The sequence below is a fragment of the Dendrobates tinctorius genome, unplaced genomic scaffold (genome assembly GCF_039654945.1).
Source record: "Dendrobates tinctorius isolate UK_male_01 unplaced genomic scaffold, ASM3965494v1 ptg000011l, whole genome shotgun sequence".
NCBI classification, from domain to species: domain Eukaryota; kingdom Metazoa; phylum Chordata; class Amphibia; order Anura; family Dendrobatidae; genus Dendrobates; species Dendrobates tinctorius.
Window position 1 is genome coordinate 38425482 of NW_027361679.1, and position 12829 is coordinate 38438310.

A 12829-nucleotide genomic window follows, 5' to 3' on the forward strand; every position below is an offset into this window, starting at 1 on the left:
GTGGACACGGGCGGAGGATGTCAGGATCGCCGCATCTGACAGGTAAGTAGCGACCCCCGACCGCTGCTATATCGCTGGTAAGATCTGCCTGTGTGGCAGCTCACTAGCGACCACTTAGCGATGCACCAGCGATCCATATCGTTGTCGGGATCGCTGGTGCATCGCTTAGTGTAACGGTACCCTTAGGGTTTAAAGCTAACCTACCTAGCTTTGCTACAGTTGCTATAACAATTTGTTTGCCAGACCATTATACAGAGTGTTTAGCCAATGACTTTCTTCTTGCTAATAAAAAAAACTTAGTACACATCTTATAATTCGCAATAAGTGTGAAGTACTCTTGCACTTCAACAATGTTAGCACGATATATGGGTAAAAAAGTGCATTTAGCATAATTAATTTGCAGTGTGTGCAGGAGTAAAATAGAAGTACACATATATTTAACCTTTATGTAAAAAAGGATGGTTAATAGAGATTAGCGCATATTTCAATGTTCGGTTTGGATTACAATTACCGAATTTGCAATATTCGCCAAACATAACTGAACGCTATTCATGTCAATGGGAAGAAAAAACAAATGCATGCACAACACCTTATAAGACCCTCAAATGACGCCAAAACACAAATAAGGGACAGACACCAGGACACCTCAATTCACCCACAGTACAAATTGTAGCATGGCACTGCAGTAATCAGCCAGGCATGAGGTATTGGGGTCTGGGACAGCATTTACAGCTTTCAATTGAACGTCACAGTAAGTTGAGGTGGGTGAGGGATCGGTGTAGGGCCCCTTTGCTGGGAGCCCTGATACCACATGCAGCCCCTCTTCCTGCTTTCATGCAGAGCTACACTCAGGTGGCATAAATATCAGCTTTGTAGACTACCATTGTCAGAAAAATTTATGATAGTAACACGGGTAGTTGAGTCCAAGGAAGTGGAGTCCTGACAGTCTCGGAGGCCTACTGCTACAGGCAACACGCACGAAAGAAACCCAACCGAGGCTGTTCACATTTCCAAAAACTATTGTCAGACACCACCAAAGTGGCATCTATTTAACCACACTTACATAAAAAAATCGGACTTACATACTGCAGATTGCCGAATGAAGAGATCCAGAAAGTAACATTAAAAAATTGCAATGATTTATTATTGATAATATTGAAAACTATAACAAAATAAAATCCTAAAGAGGAAGGACAAACAATAACAAGGCGCCCAAAACTAGGGGAGACGTTAAGATGTGTGTGTAATAAACTGCAGGTGCTGAGGATGTTGCCACGGATCCCAGACAGACCAAAAGAGTTAAAGGTTTATTTACAGGGGACTTTTCTCTCCACACAGGGAGGAGCAGTGGGGGATTAAATGTGACAAAGTAAACAGTAAATCTGCAAAATGGTACTAAAGAAAGCTATATAACAGTTAAGCAGTGTTGAAACGGTTAAACTAGGATTATTATAACTTATCAGTCCGGGGAAGCTTGATTGAAGGGTCTCCTCCCACGTTGGCACTTGCAGTCTCTACAGTCTCTCCTCTGAATGAAGTTGGGGCCTCCAGGGGTTAAGGCAAGGAGCAGGGAGACGATAAGAACCTGAATCTCCCCTGCTCTGAGTCTCTGTATGATACCCCGTCTGTCTCTCCTCAGGAACGATGCTGCGCACACTAGGAAGTCTCTTTGCAATACTCAGGGGCTCCGGCTTGTCACTGCAGTAACCGGGACTGCGCGCTCAGGGCACTGTCAGGGGGAAAGTCTCCTCTGGTCATGGAGGCTACCGAGTCCATGTAGTCACATACAGCGCTCTCAACGCCTAGTCCTTCAGTCCCAGTCCTGTAATGGGGAGTTCTCTCTCTCTGGGAGCGCGGTGCTGCAACCTGCTCTCTGGCGCGCTTTGCTCTGTCTCTGGCGAGCTCTGCTGTCTCTGGCGAGCTCTTCTTTTGCGCCCTTTCCCTACACAGCTTCCTGTCAGCACCCCTCCTCTCTTGTCACAGCCCCCCACGGTCGCATGGTTCAGTCAGTTCGGGCCAGAATGTCTTCCCCCGGCAACCCTGCTGTCTGGCTAGGTGGTTCCGGATACGGAGTAGGAGAGGTAACCCCTTCCGGACATGCGCCCACCGGAACGCATGCTGGAAAGCAAGCGGTCCAGTGTGTGGACGCATCCGAAAGTGTGCAGGAGAGGGGCCGGGCGCATGCACACAGTCCAGTTGCCAATTCAGTATGGGGAATAGCGGCTGTCACACTAGGAGAAAAAAGCCATATACTCTACTATATATCGTCTAATTCTGTCTGTCTGTAACGGAAATCCTGCGTCGCTGATTGGTTGCGCCCAGCCGGCCGCGACCAATCAGTGACAGGCGCAGTCTGACCGCGAATTGGCGCAGAATTCAAACGACGCACGCCAAAGCTACTGTCGCGAGATCTGCGGTGCTAGCAACTGATCTCCCGACGGTTGCCTCGGGTCATCTCTTGCCGCACGGAGGTCAGCGGCGATGCAGCCGGGAGATGACCGGCGTAGCGCTCAATGTGCGGATAGTACCCAGGGGCCGGAGAGGAGACTCTCTTCCAGACCCTGGGTACCATAAACCTGTACAAAATAGAATTAAAATAAAAAATACTGATATACTCACCTTCTGACGGCCCCCGGACTCTTTCCCTCCTCTCACCACGCGCTGATGACGTCGCGCTCTCGTGAGAGTGACGTCATCTCCGGTCCTTTGCGCTAAGCATTACTGTGACCGGAAGATGCCGGGAACGTGGAGAGGAGATCGGGGGCCGTCGGAAAGGTGAGTATAACCCCCGCTGGCCATATTCTAGAAAAACAGATGTGTTAGAGTTGGGCCACCATCTGTCATACATAAGAGACTAACTAATATTGGTAATCACTAAGTAGCAATATAATGTGCACAATTATTAGTGTAAAGTGACTAAGTGAAAAAATTAAAGTGACAGTGTCTATACAGTATATATTGCAAACCCTTATGGAACGACTAATAAATGACCTCTATTAGTCATAAAAGAAATTTGTACTTAAGACCATTTATCCTAAAGGATTAAAATCCACAGTATAGCCTCAATTAATATAATGATCTAAATATACTGTGCTCCTCATGACAAGAATAAAAAAATAAAGTGACATAGTGCAAACCAAGTGACACAAGAACTCATATATACTCCTATATATTGATTCAAAATATGTTAATATTCAAAGCGGATGTGGTGAATCATAACCATGCAGTGAAGTAACCTCTATAAAGAGGACATAATAAAAAACCTCTCCTTTGAAGTGACTAAGTGAATAAAAGGATTTATGTATTCACTACATCGTGGAGCTGGACATTCCTTTCTTCATTGTTTTAAATCAAGCGCTTTGACACAGCGGTCTAGTGCTCCAATGTCAGGATGCTGTCTCTGGTGAGCTGGATTTTTTTCATTGAATTTATTACATAATAAAAAACCCAATATAAAAACTACCACGTGTATAAATATAAACCTTAATACAGTGAGACTTATTAAACTAAAATGATAAGCAAAAAAGTGATACAGTGCTAATAGTAAATATGTATGTAATTCACATACATATTCCGCTTAAGTTTCCAAAGGACTTCGAAGGATCAATATAACCAAATGGTTCAAATTTTTTTTTGATCAAATGAGACATAAAAATAATATAGTCCACAATAGAATTATATAACGTACAGTGGGGAAAAAAAGTATTTAGTCAGTCAGCAATAGTGCAAGTTCCACCACTTAAAAAGATGAGAGGCGTCTGTAATTTACATCATAGGTAGACCTCAACTATGGGAGACAAACTGAGAAAAAAAAATCCAGAAAATCACATTGTGTTTTTTTTTCATTTTATTTGCATATTATGGTGGAAAATAAGTATTTGGTCAGAAACAAAATTTCATCTCAATACTTTGTGATATATCCTTTGTTGGCAATGACAGAGGTCAAACGTTTTCTGTAAGTCTTCACAAGGTTGCCACACACTGTTGTTGGTATGTTGGCCCATTCCTCCATGAAGATCTCCTCTAGAGCAGTGATGTTTTTGGCTTTTCGCTTGGCAACACGGACTTTCAACTCCCTCCAAAGGTTTTCTATAGGGTTGAGATCTGGAGACTGGCTAGGCCACTCCAGGACCTTGAAATGCTTCTTACGAAGCCACTCCTTCGTTGCCCTGGCGGTGTGCTTTGGATCATTGTCATGTTGAAAGATCCAGCCACGTTTCATCTTCAATGCCCTTGCTGATGGAAGGAGGTTTGCACTCAAAATCTCACGATACATGGCCCCATTCATTCTTTCATGTACCCGGATCAGTCGTCCTGGCCCCTTTGCAGAGAAACAGCCACAAAGCATGATGTTTCCACCACCATGCTTTACAGTAGGTATGGTGTTTGATGGATGCAACTCAGTATTCTTTTTCCTCCAAACACGACAAGTTGTGTTTCTACCAAACAGTTCCAGTTTGGTTTCATCAGACCATAGGACATTCTCCCAAAACTCCTCTGGATCATCCAAATGCTCTCTAGCAAACTTCAGACGGGCCCGGACATGTACAGGCTTAAGCAGTGGGACACGTCTGGCACTGCAGGATCTGAGTCCATGGTGGCGTAGTGTGTTACTTATGGTAGGCCTTGTTACATTGGTCCCAGCTCTCTGCAGTTCATTCACTAGGTCCCCCCGCGTGGTTCTGGGATTTTTGCTCACCGCTCTTGTGATCATTCTGACCCCACGGGGTGGGATTTTGCGTGGAGCACCAGATCGAGGGAGATTATCAGTGGTCTTGTATGTCTTCCATTTTCTAATTATTGCTCCCACAGTTGATTTCTTCACTCCAAGCTGGTTAGCTATTGCAGATTCAGTCTTCCCAGCCTGGTGCAGGGCTACAATTTTGTTTCTGGTGTCCTTTGACAGCTCTTTGGTCTTCACCATAGTGGAGCTTGGAGTCAGACTGTTTGAGGGTGTGCACAGGTGTCTTTTTATACTGATAACAAGTTTAAACAGGTGCCATTACTACAGGTAATGAGTGGAGGAAAGAGGAGACTCTTAAAGAAGAAGTTACAGGTCTGTGAGAGCCAGAAATCTTGATTGCTTGTTTCTGACCAAATACTTATTTTCCACCATAATATGCAAATAAAATGAAAAAAAAAAAAACAGACAATGTGATTTTCTGGATTTTTTTTTCTCAGTTTGTCTCCCATAGTTGAGGTCTACCTATGATGTAAATTACAGACGCCTCTCATCTTTTTAAGTGGTGGAACTTGCACTATTGCTGACTGACTAAATACTTTTTTCCCCACTGTACATCAGAGAAAATTACAAATGAGTCCTAAAGGAAACAAAAGGTAGTCCATATTCTTAACACCATGTAGGGATGAATCTTCCAAAAAAGACTTTATACTCTCAACCTCCCTCCACTGACTCCAATAAATAGAATATCATACTCCATATTACGGTCTAAAAGGACAAAAAAAACATTAAAACCAATCCTAGTAAAAAATAAAATCACAATACATTGAGAAAAACAAGAAAGACCCCTATCCAACCCATAAAAGATGTATCAAACAATGGTTATCTAAAAGGAAGAGGGACAATGACTAAAATCAAAGGAAAGAAGAAAAGCCTAAATTCTCACGGAGACCCTGTGGGGCCATAGTACCTAACCTACAGATCCACCGGCTTTCGAACTGGGCTAGAATCCCACCTAGATCTCCTCCACGTATGTCTAATGTGACCTGGTCAATACCTTTGATGGACAAACCCCTAATATTGCAATCATGGAATTTCTTAAAATGTCTGGATGTTTTTAGTAGGGTATCATCTTCAACCGATTTAGCCTTACTGATGTCCCTAACATGCTCCCGCACTCTAATTTTTAACTCCCTAGTGGTCAGGCCGATATAAATCTTGCCACAAGGGCATGGAGCATGGTAGATAACTCCTTGTGAGGAACAGCTAAGATGTTTTCTAATATATTTTGGATCTGTCAAAGTTAGTAAAGGTGGTCCCCTTGGTAAGATTCAGGCACCTTTGCAGAGGCCACATGGGAAAAACCCTTTGCGATTGGCAACTGAAGATGAGACTGCTCGAGAGGTAGGGGACTCATAATAACTCCTAACCAAAATGTCTTTAAAATTAGCCGAGCATTTAGCCACAAACAACGGGGCCAGAGGTAAAATATTTTTCAGGACAGGGTCTACCGACAACACTTCCCAATGTTTCCGAATAACATCTGTAAGGGCTTTCCATTGGCAGTTGTATGCTGATATAAATCTTACCTGTTTTTTTTCTTTAGAATCAATATCATGTTGTTTGTCATAAAGGAGTTGATCCCGAGTAGTTTTCCTTGCCCTCACATACCCTTTTTTGATATAACGAGTATTGTATCCTCTGGCTTTAAATCTGCGTATCAAGTTAGTGGCCTGATTATCAAACCAACTTTCATCCAAGCAAATCCTTTTGGCTCTAAGGAATTGGCCAATGGGGATGTCACGATCCATTTCTGGATCTGTGTCAGTTTGGGCTGCTCACATATAAACTTTTTCCCTTTCAGGCCATCGGCGGTTAGTTTTTCCCCGGTGGCCGCTGGTGTTACTACATGTTTAGTTAGTCTGTGTGTGCTGGTGGTGACCACTCCCACCTTCCTATATAAGGTCACCTGGTGCATAAGCTGACTGTTGGTTATGACAGGTCCTTTTTGGATACCAACCGTGGTGAAGGCTGGAACTACTTGGTGCAGTGGTGGTTCAGCTTATTGGGAGCAGTGGTGGTTCTGCTGAAGAGAAGAGCTTTCTGGAACAGTGGTGATTCTGCTGAAAGTTCAGGAGCCTTACTCTGCTGCTTGGTGGTGCATTGGCAGCAGAGAAAGCTGTGTTGTTTTGTTTAACCCTGTCTGTCGTATCTCCCCTTGGTGTTTTATTAGTGCAGCGGTGGGACCGGTGTCCGCACTTACCAATTCCCTAGTGAGGGATAGGTGCAGTGTGAGGGACAAGGTACAAGGTATCCTGCTCGGCGACAGGTTGAGAGAACCTGTATAGGGATGTCAGGTTAGTCCAGGACTCAGCAGAGTGCAGGAGGTGTCCTTTTCCCCGTTCCCTATAGCAGGGCCCACCGTTGTAATTGTTTCCCCGGCGTCCCCTTGTTTGTCCAGTTGTTTGGTGACTGACCGATCGTCAGGTCCTGCCAACCAGGAGTGTTCACATTTCAAAAAAATTTTGTCAGACAATACCAAAGTGGCATCAATTTCACCACAGTAGAAATAGCATAATAGTGACCGACAGGTCTTCCGCTATGCCCAATCAAGCAGATGGACACCCAACCAGGAGTGTTCACATTTCAACAAATGAGGGCCTTACACCATAGAAGTGGCATAAATTTCACTAGAGTAGAAATAGTATATTTGGGCTCAAAGCAGCAGATGGACATCCATCCAGGAGTGTTCACATTTCCAAAAATTACTGGCAGACACCACCAAAGTGGCATCAATTTCACCACAGTATAGATAGTATAGTAGGGACCGACAGGTCTTCCACTACACCCAATACAGCAGATGGACACCCAACCTGGAGTTTTCACATTTTAAAAAATGAGGGCCTGACACCACCGAAGTGGAATAAAAGTCACAAGAATAGAAATAGTATAATTGGGACCAACATGTCTTCCACTACAGCTAACCCAGCAGATGTAGACCAACCATGACTGTTCACATTTCCACAATTTTGTGTTAACATCAGCAACAGCCACAGCAGGCACAAAAGCCACATTAAAAATATCAGAGTGCAGTTACGTGACATTAATGCATCACACTAAAAAATTCAATATCACCTAGTCTGTACGGTCTGCGATTGGGATGAAAAAGTCCTTGGAGATCCATGACTTGTTCATCTTGATGAAAGTTCGGCTGTCTACACTTGATGGGGACAGCCAGCTGCGCTTATCCGTCAGGACACCACCAGCAGCGCTGAAGACATGTTCTGAGAGAATGCCGGCTGCTGGGCACGATAAAACGTCCAAGGCTTGTGAGGTGAGCTCATGCCACTCATCCAGTTTGAAAGACCTAATGTGAAAGGGTCCAAACCCTCCCTGATGGTATTCATATTCAGTTCTAGATACTCCTGCACTATCCTCTCCATTTGTTCACCACATGTAAGACTTGGATTATGTTGTGCTGGTGCACGAGCTGGTCTAAAAAAAAGTGTCAAAGGACTCACAGAAATTGCTTCTTCTACTTACACAACTGCTGCTAATGTTTTGGCGCTGATGAATTGACGTGCCGGAGGTTGGAAGTCTATAGCTGCGATGCGAACTGTGTGCTTCACTGCTGTCTTGGGGAAAAGCTCTCTTAAGGTTTGAAAAAGCCACATTCGTGGGTCCCTTTCCAGGGCAGGAAGCATATGGCAAAATTTGGTTTTATAACATGGATGTAACTGAGTGGCAACCCAGTAATCAACAGTATTCCTAATCATAACTATACGGTGATCATGTTGCAAAGAAGGGACTCATATGTTGTACTCTACCGTTCAAGCCCATGATGTGCTGGTGGCTGGGTAATAATGATGCTTGTTTACTCCGTCCCTTCCTGCCATCTATGAACGACAGAGAGGGAAGGATTATCCTCTTCATCTGACAGTTGCTCGCCCATCACCTCTTCCTTCTCCATTTGTTCTTTGGTTCTTGCATCTTTGATAACAATTTGTCTGTTACCACCAGTCGCCCTTGATCGCAGTAATACACCCTCCCTTGGCACCCGCCTGTGTGAATACAGTATGGAGACAATGTTATCCCTTCCGAATCCTCTTCTTCTGGGACCACCATCTCCTCCCGCAGGCTATTCAAAGTCTGCTCCAGCATATAGATGACCGGAATAGTGATGCTGATGATGGTCATTAATAGTAAAAGATAGAATGTTAAAAATAATAAAATAGAGATACACTTACCCTCTGTCGGCCCCCAGGTCCTTATTGGCACAGCCGGAAACTTTCGTTCCCAGAGATGCCTTGCGACAAACACTCTGATGACGTAGCGGTCACACAAGACTGCTACGTAATCAGAGGTCATTCGTGCAATGCATCCCTGGGAACGGAAGTTGCTGGAAACACCGCTGAGGGCCGACAGATGGTAAGTATATCTCTATTTTTTATTTTAATTCCATTTTTTACAGGAATATGGTACCCAGGGCATGGAGGTTCCTGTATAGTCCACAGTCTGATAAAGACTGATAACTCCCAGCATCTCCTTACCATTAAGGACATACTGGGAGTTGTAGGTTCATGAGATACAAATGTATATGTGCCTGACTTAGAAGGATTCAGCTCGTCAGTTATTAATCACATGATGTCATAGACTTAATGGAAAAGGGAGGAATTAGCTGGGTAGAAAGGCAAAATGGGCGCCTTCGGCTTCATCCGATTTGGGCACCAAAATACTTTGTTCCGGCCCTGGTAACGGATAAAGCAAAATCCTACATGACCTATCAGTGCTCTACGATTTGGGTTGAGGACACTTATTGTATGTGGGTTGGTGAATTTTGTGGCTGCTTTTTAGTCCCAATTCGGCCCTGAATCCCCTTGTGTATCTGAATGGGAGGAAGAGTGTGAACTTGTGCTAATTGTGCAGTAACACTTTGTCACCTCTGCTCCGTCCGGTCTTCCAGCGCAGGGTTAAATTGCTCCGACTCCATATCTGGCTTCACGGCTTGATCATAGATGCTGGATCCTGATCCCCAACAAAATCCCACCAACCCAAGATTGTGAAAGAAACACACAAAACACTTTTATTGGATGTTAAATTGACCAAATTTTATTCTAAATCTCAATTATTTCATTCAGTGTCTGAAATTTAGAATCAGCCAATTACTATGAAAGACACTGAAAATGGCAGAACCCACGACTCACGAAGAATCATCCTTCAGCACTCAGGAGAGGAAAAAACCCCTGTGGGGGAAACCTCTAGGGAACCATGGCTGCAGGACTGCCCTTCCCTTGGGCTTAGAAGGTTAATGCCATTGTACCAGAATTTGTACATTGTGTCATATTTGTTATGGAGAAGCCTAATGCGACCTCTCCAGGCCGTACACATAAAGGTGAAGGAGGCGAGTACCGGCTGTGAGGGAGATCTGGCTGCAACATCTGTCACCCCATTGATCTGGCTAGGCAGTATGGCTGATCTGGCTGGCTAGGCGGTGTCCCCTTCCTCCCATTGTGGAGTGATGAAGCTCCAGGTCTCCAGACACAAAGTACGGCTCCTTCTCCGGCTGAATGACTTGTGGTTCTGGAATCTTCTCCTGTATCATAGGATGCATGTGTTTATGACATCAGCACAGTTGCCATAGTTATCACAGGTGTTTTATACTGTGGTTTCATTGGCTAGAAAGTCCCTCAGTGTTCCAAAGAATTAACCCTTGAATGACTGGCATTATGCCTTTCTCCAAAAGCCTGTAAAATAAACTTGTCACTAGCCAAGGCCATTATTATATTTTAAAGTTGCCCCAACCAAAGTCTAATAAGTGAGCGCATCTACAGAGTTGATGTGAAATAAACACAATAATTCCATTAAGCCCTACTAAATGCACAATATGAGAAAAGAGCAGTCTCATAGAAAATGAATGATACCGAGGTGAATATATGTACAGGCTATATAGGCGCTCATACTGTATATAGGGGGCTATATGGGGCTCACACTGTATATAGGAGGCAAACACTATTCAGGAGGCTATATGCAAGCTCATACTGTATACAGGAGGCAAAGTGCAGGCTCATACTGTATATAGCTTGCAATTAAAAAGGAAATATCCAGCTACAGGTCCAGGGAAAAATCGTTAAAAACAAAAAATGAAGGAGAGAGATAAAGAGGCGCCTGTGTAAAAGGGTTTGCAACTGCTGCGAGTCTAGATACCAATTGCAAGGAAATCGAAAGGATTATAAATATTTGTGAGACTTGCGCTAAAAAAAAAAACAAGTCGGAGAAAAGCTAGTCAATTACTGTGACAAATAGAATAATACTTAATAAAACTTCATTGGGCAGTGAAGAAAAAATTATTTACATTTTTACCAAGTTAGCCGCAAGCTTTCCATTTTCACACTGGTAAATGGGCAAAACTGGCACCAGAATTTGTCCAACAATTTCTGCTGAATGTAGAAATACCCCTTATGTGGCTGTACTACTTAACCATAGAAAAAAAAGAAAAAAAGAAAGTAACCAGCTCACCGGTCTGCCACGAGTGAATGGAGCTCCTCCAGGACAAGCGTGGATCACATGAAGAAAAGACAAAAGCGCTCCAGCTCCCATAAAATCGTAGGTTTTTATTCTTCCATTAAACGTATTCGACAAATGGCAGGCATGCTCATGTGAGGCAGATCAGGGAACAAGTGATGCGTTTCGATCAATAAGATCTTTATCACAGCCTGTCTGCAGATGGTAACAATTAACTATTTAAGCTATTGAATAGCCAATAGGTGAATTAATTTACATCACATGACAATCTCAAAAGGTCCTATTCAGCAAAAATACATACAATAATAAACAACGACAAAAAAAAAGAATAAACTATGTTTCATAATGGATCATCAATTCGTTTCTTTTGTTTAATCTATTTGGAAACCTAGAATTTAAATTAAAAATACAAAAAGCCTCCCGCGTTAGAAGGCACTGTCTAGAGTCACCCCCACACAAGGAGGCAGGGATCTTTTCTATTCCAGAAACACAGAAGGTATGTGTGCTGTGGTCATGATGAAAAATTAAATGTTTTGCCGCAGCTGACATTACGATTAGAAGCTACGCTGTTTATGTCCTGTAAATGCTCAGAAATTCTAATTTTTAGCTTTCTTGTGGTACAGCCAATGTAAAATAAATTGCATGTAGGTACATGCAATTTTGTAGACAACAAAAGTAGACTTGCAATTTATGTACTTAATTGTATGGGTCACAGTACCATTATAATTGTCAAAAGTTTTAGTGACAGACGCATAATTGCAAGTTCTGCATTTGTTGTGACCGCATTTAAAGAAACCCCTATGATTTAACCAGTATTTTTTTATTATTCTGAGAACTATAAAAGACGCTTGGAGAAACCTTATTATCATTAGACGGTGCTTTTCTTGAGACTATATTCACACCAGAAGACAATATTTGCGCTGAAAGTAAATCCTCATAAAATGGGCAGAAACCGGTTTATGATATTTTTAATCTCCCTATATTGAGGACTGAATTGTACGCAAACATGCTGTTTATTTGCAAAATTGTTATTTCGTTGATCTTCCCTTTTGGGAAAAACAAGTTTGTTTTTTTTTAGTGACAATATTTCTTGCTCTGGTTAGTGTCCATTTAGGATAATTACACCTACTCAATTTTTTATCTACCAAGTGAAACTCAATATTAAATCACCCTCATTGCTACAATTTCTTTTGGCTCTGATGTATTCACCCAAGGGAATAGATTTAATAGTGTGCCTCGGGTGACTGCTAGCTGCATGAAGAATAGTATTCCCCCCAAAGGGCTTGCAAAAAGTTTTAGTAGAAATCAGCTCTCCAACTCCCAACAAATCCAAAAATGATATCCTGTTTGACTCAAACTTGTGGGTAAAACAAAATGTTATAATTATTGGAATTAACATAACTGATGAAATCTGGTATGGCAGATACATCGGCCACCCAAATTACGAGGACATTGATGTATCTGCCATACCAGACAATGGACCCAACAAAAGGATTAGCCTTCTAACGCGGGAGGCTTTTTGGATTTTTAATTTAAATTCTAGGTATACGAACGGATTAAACAAAAGAAACCAATTGATGTTCGATTATGAAACAGTTTATTCTTTGTGTTTCGTTGTTTTTTATT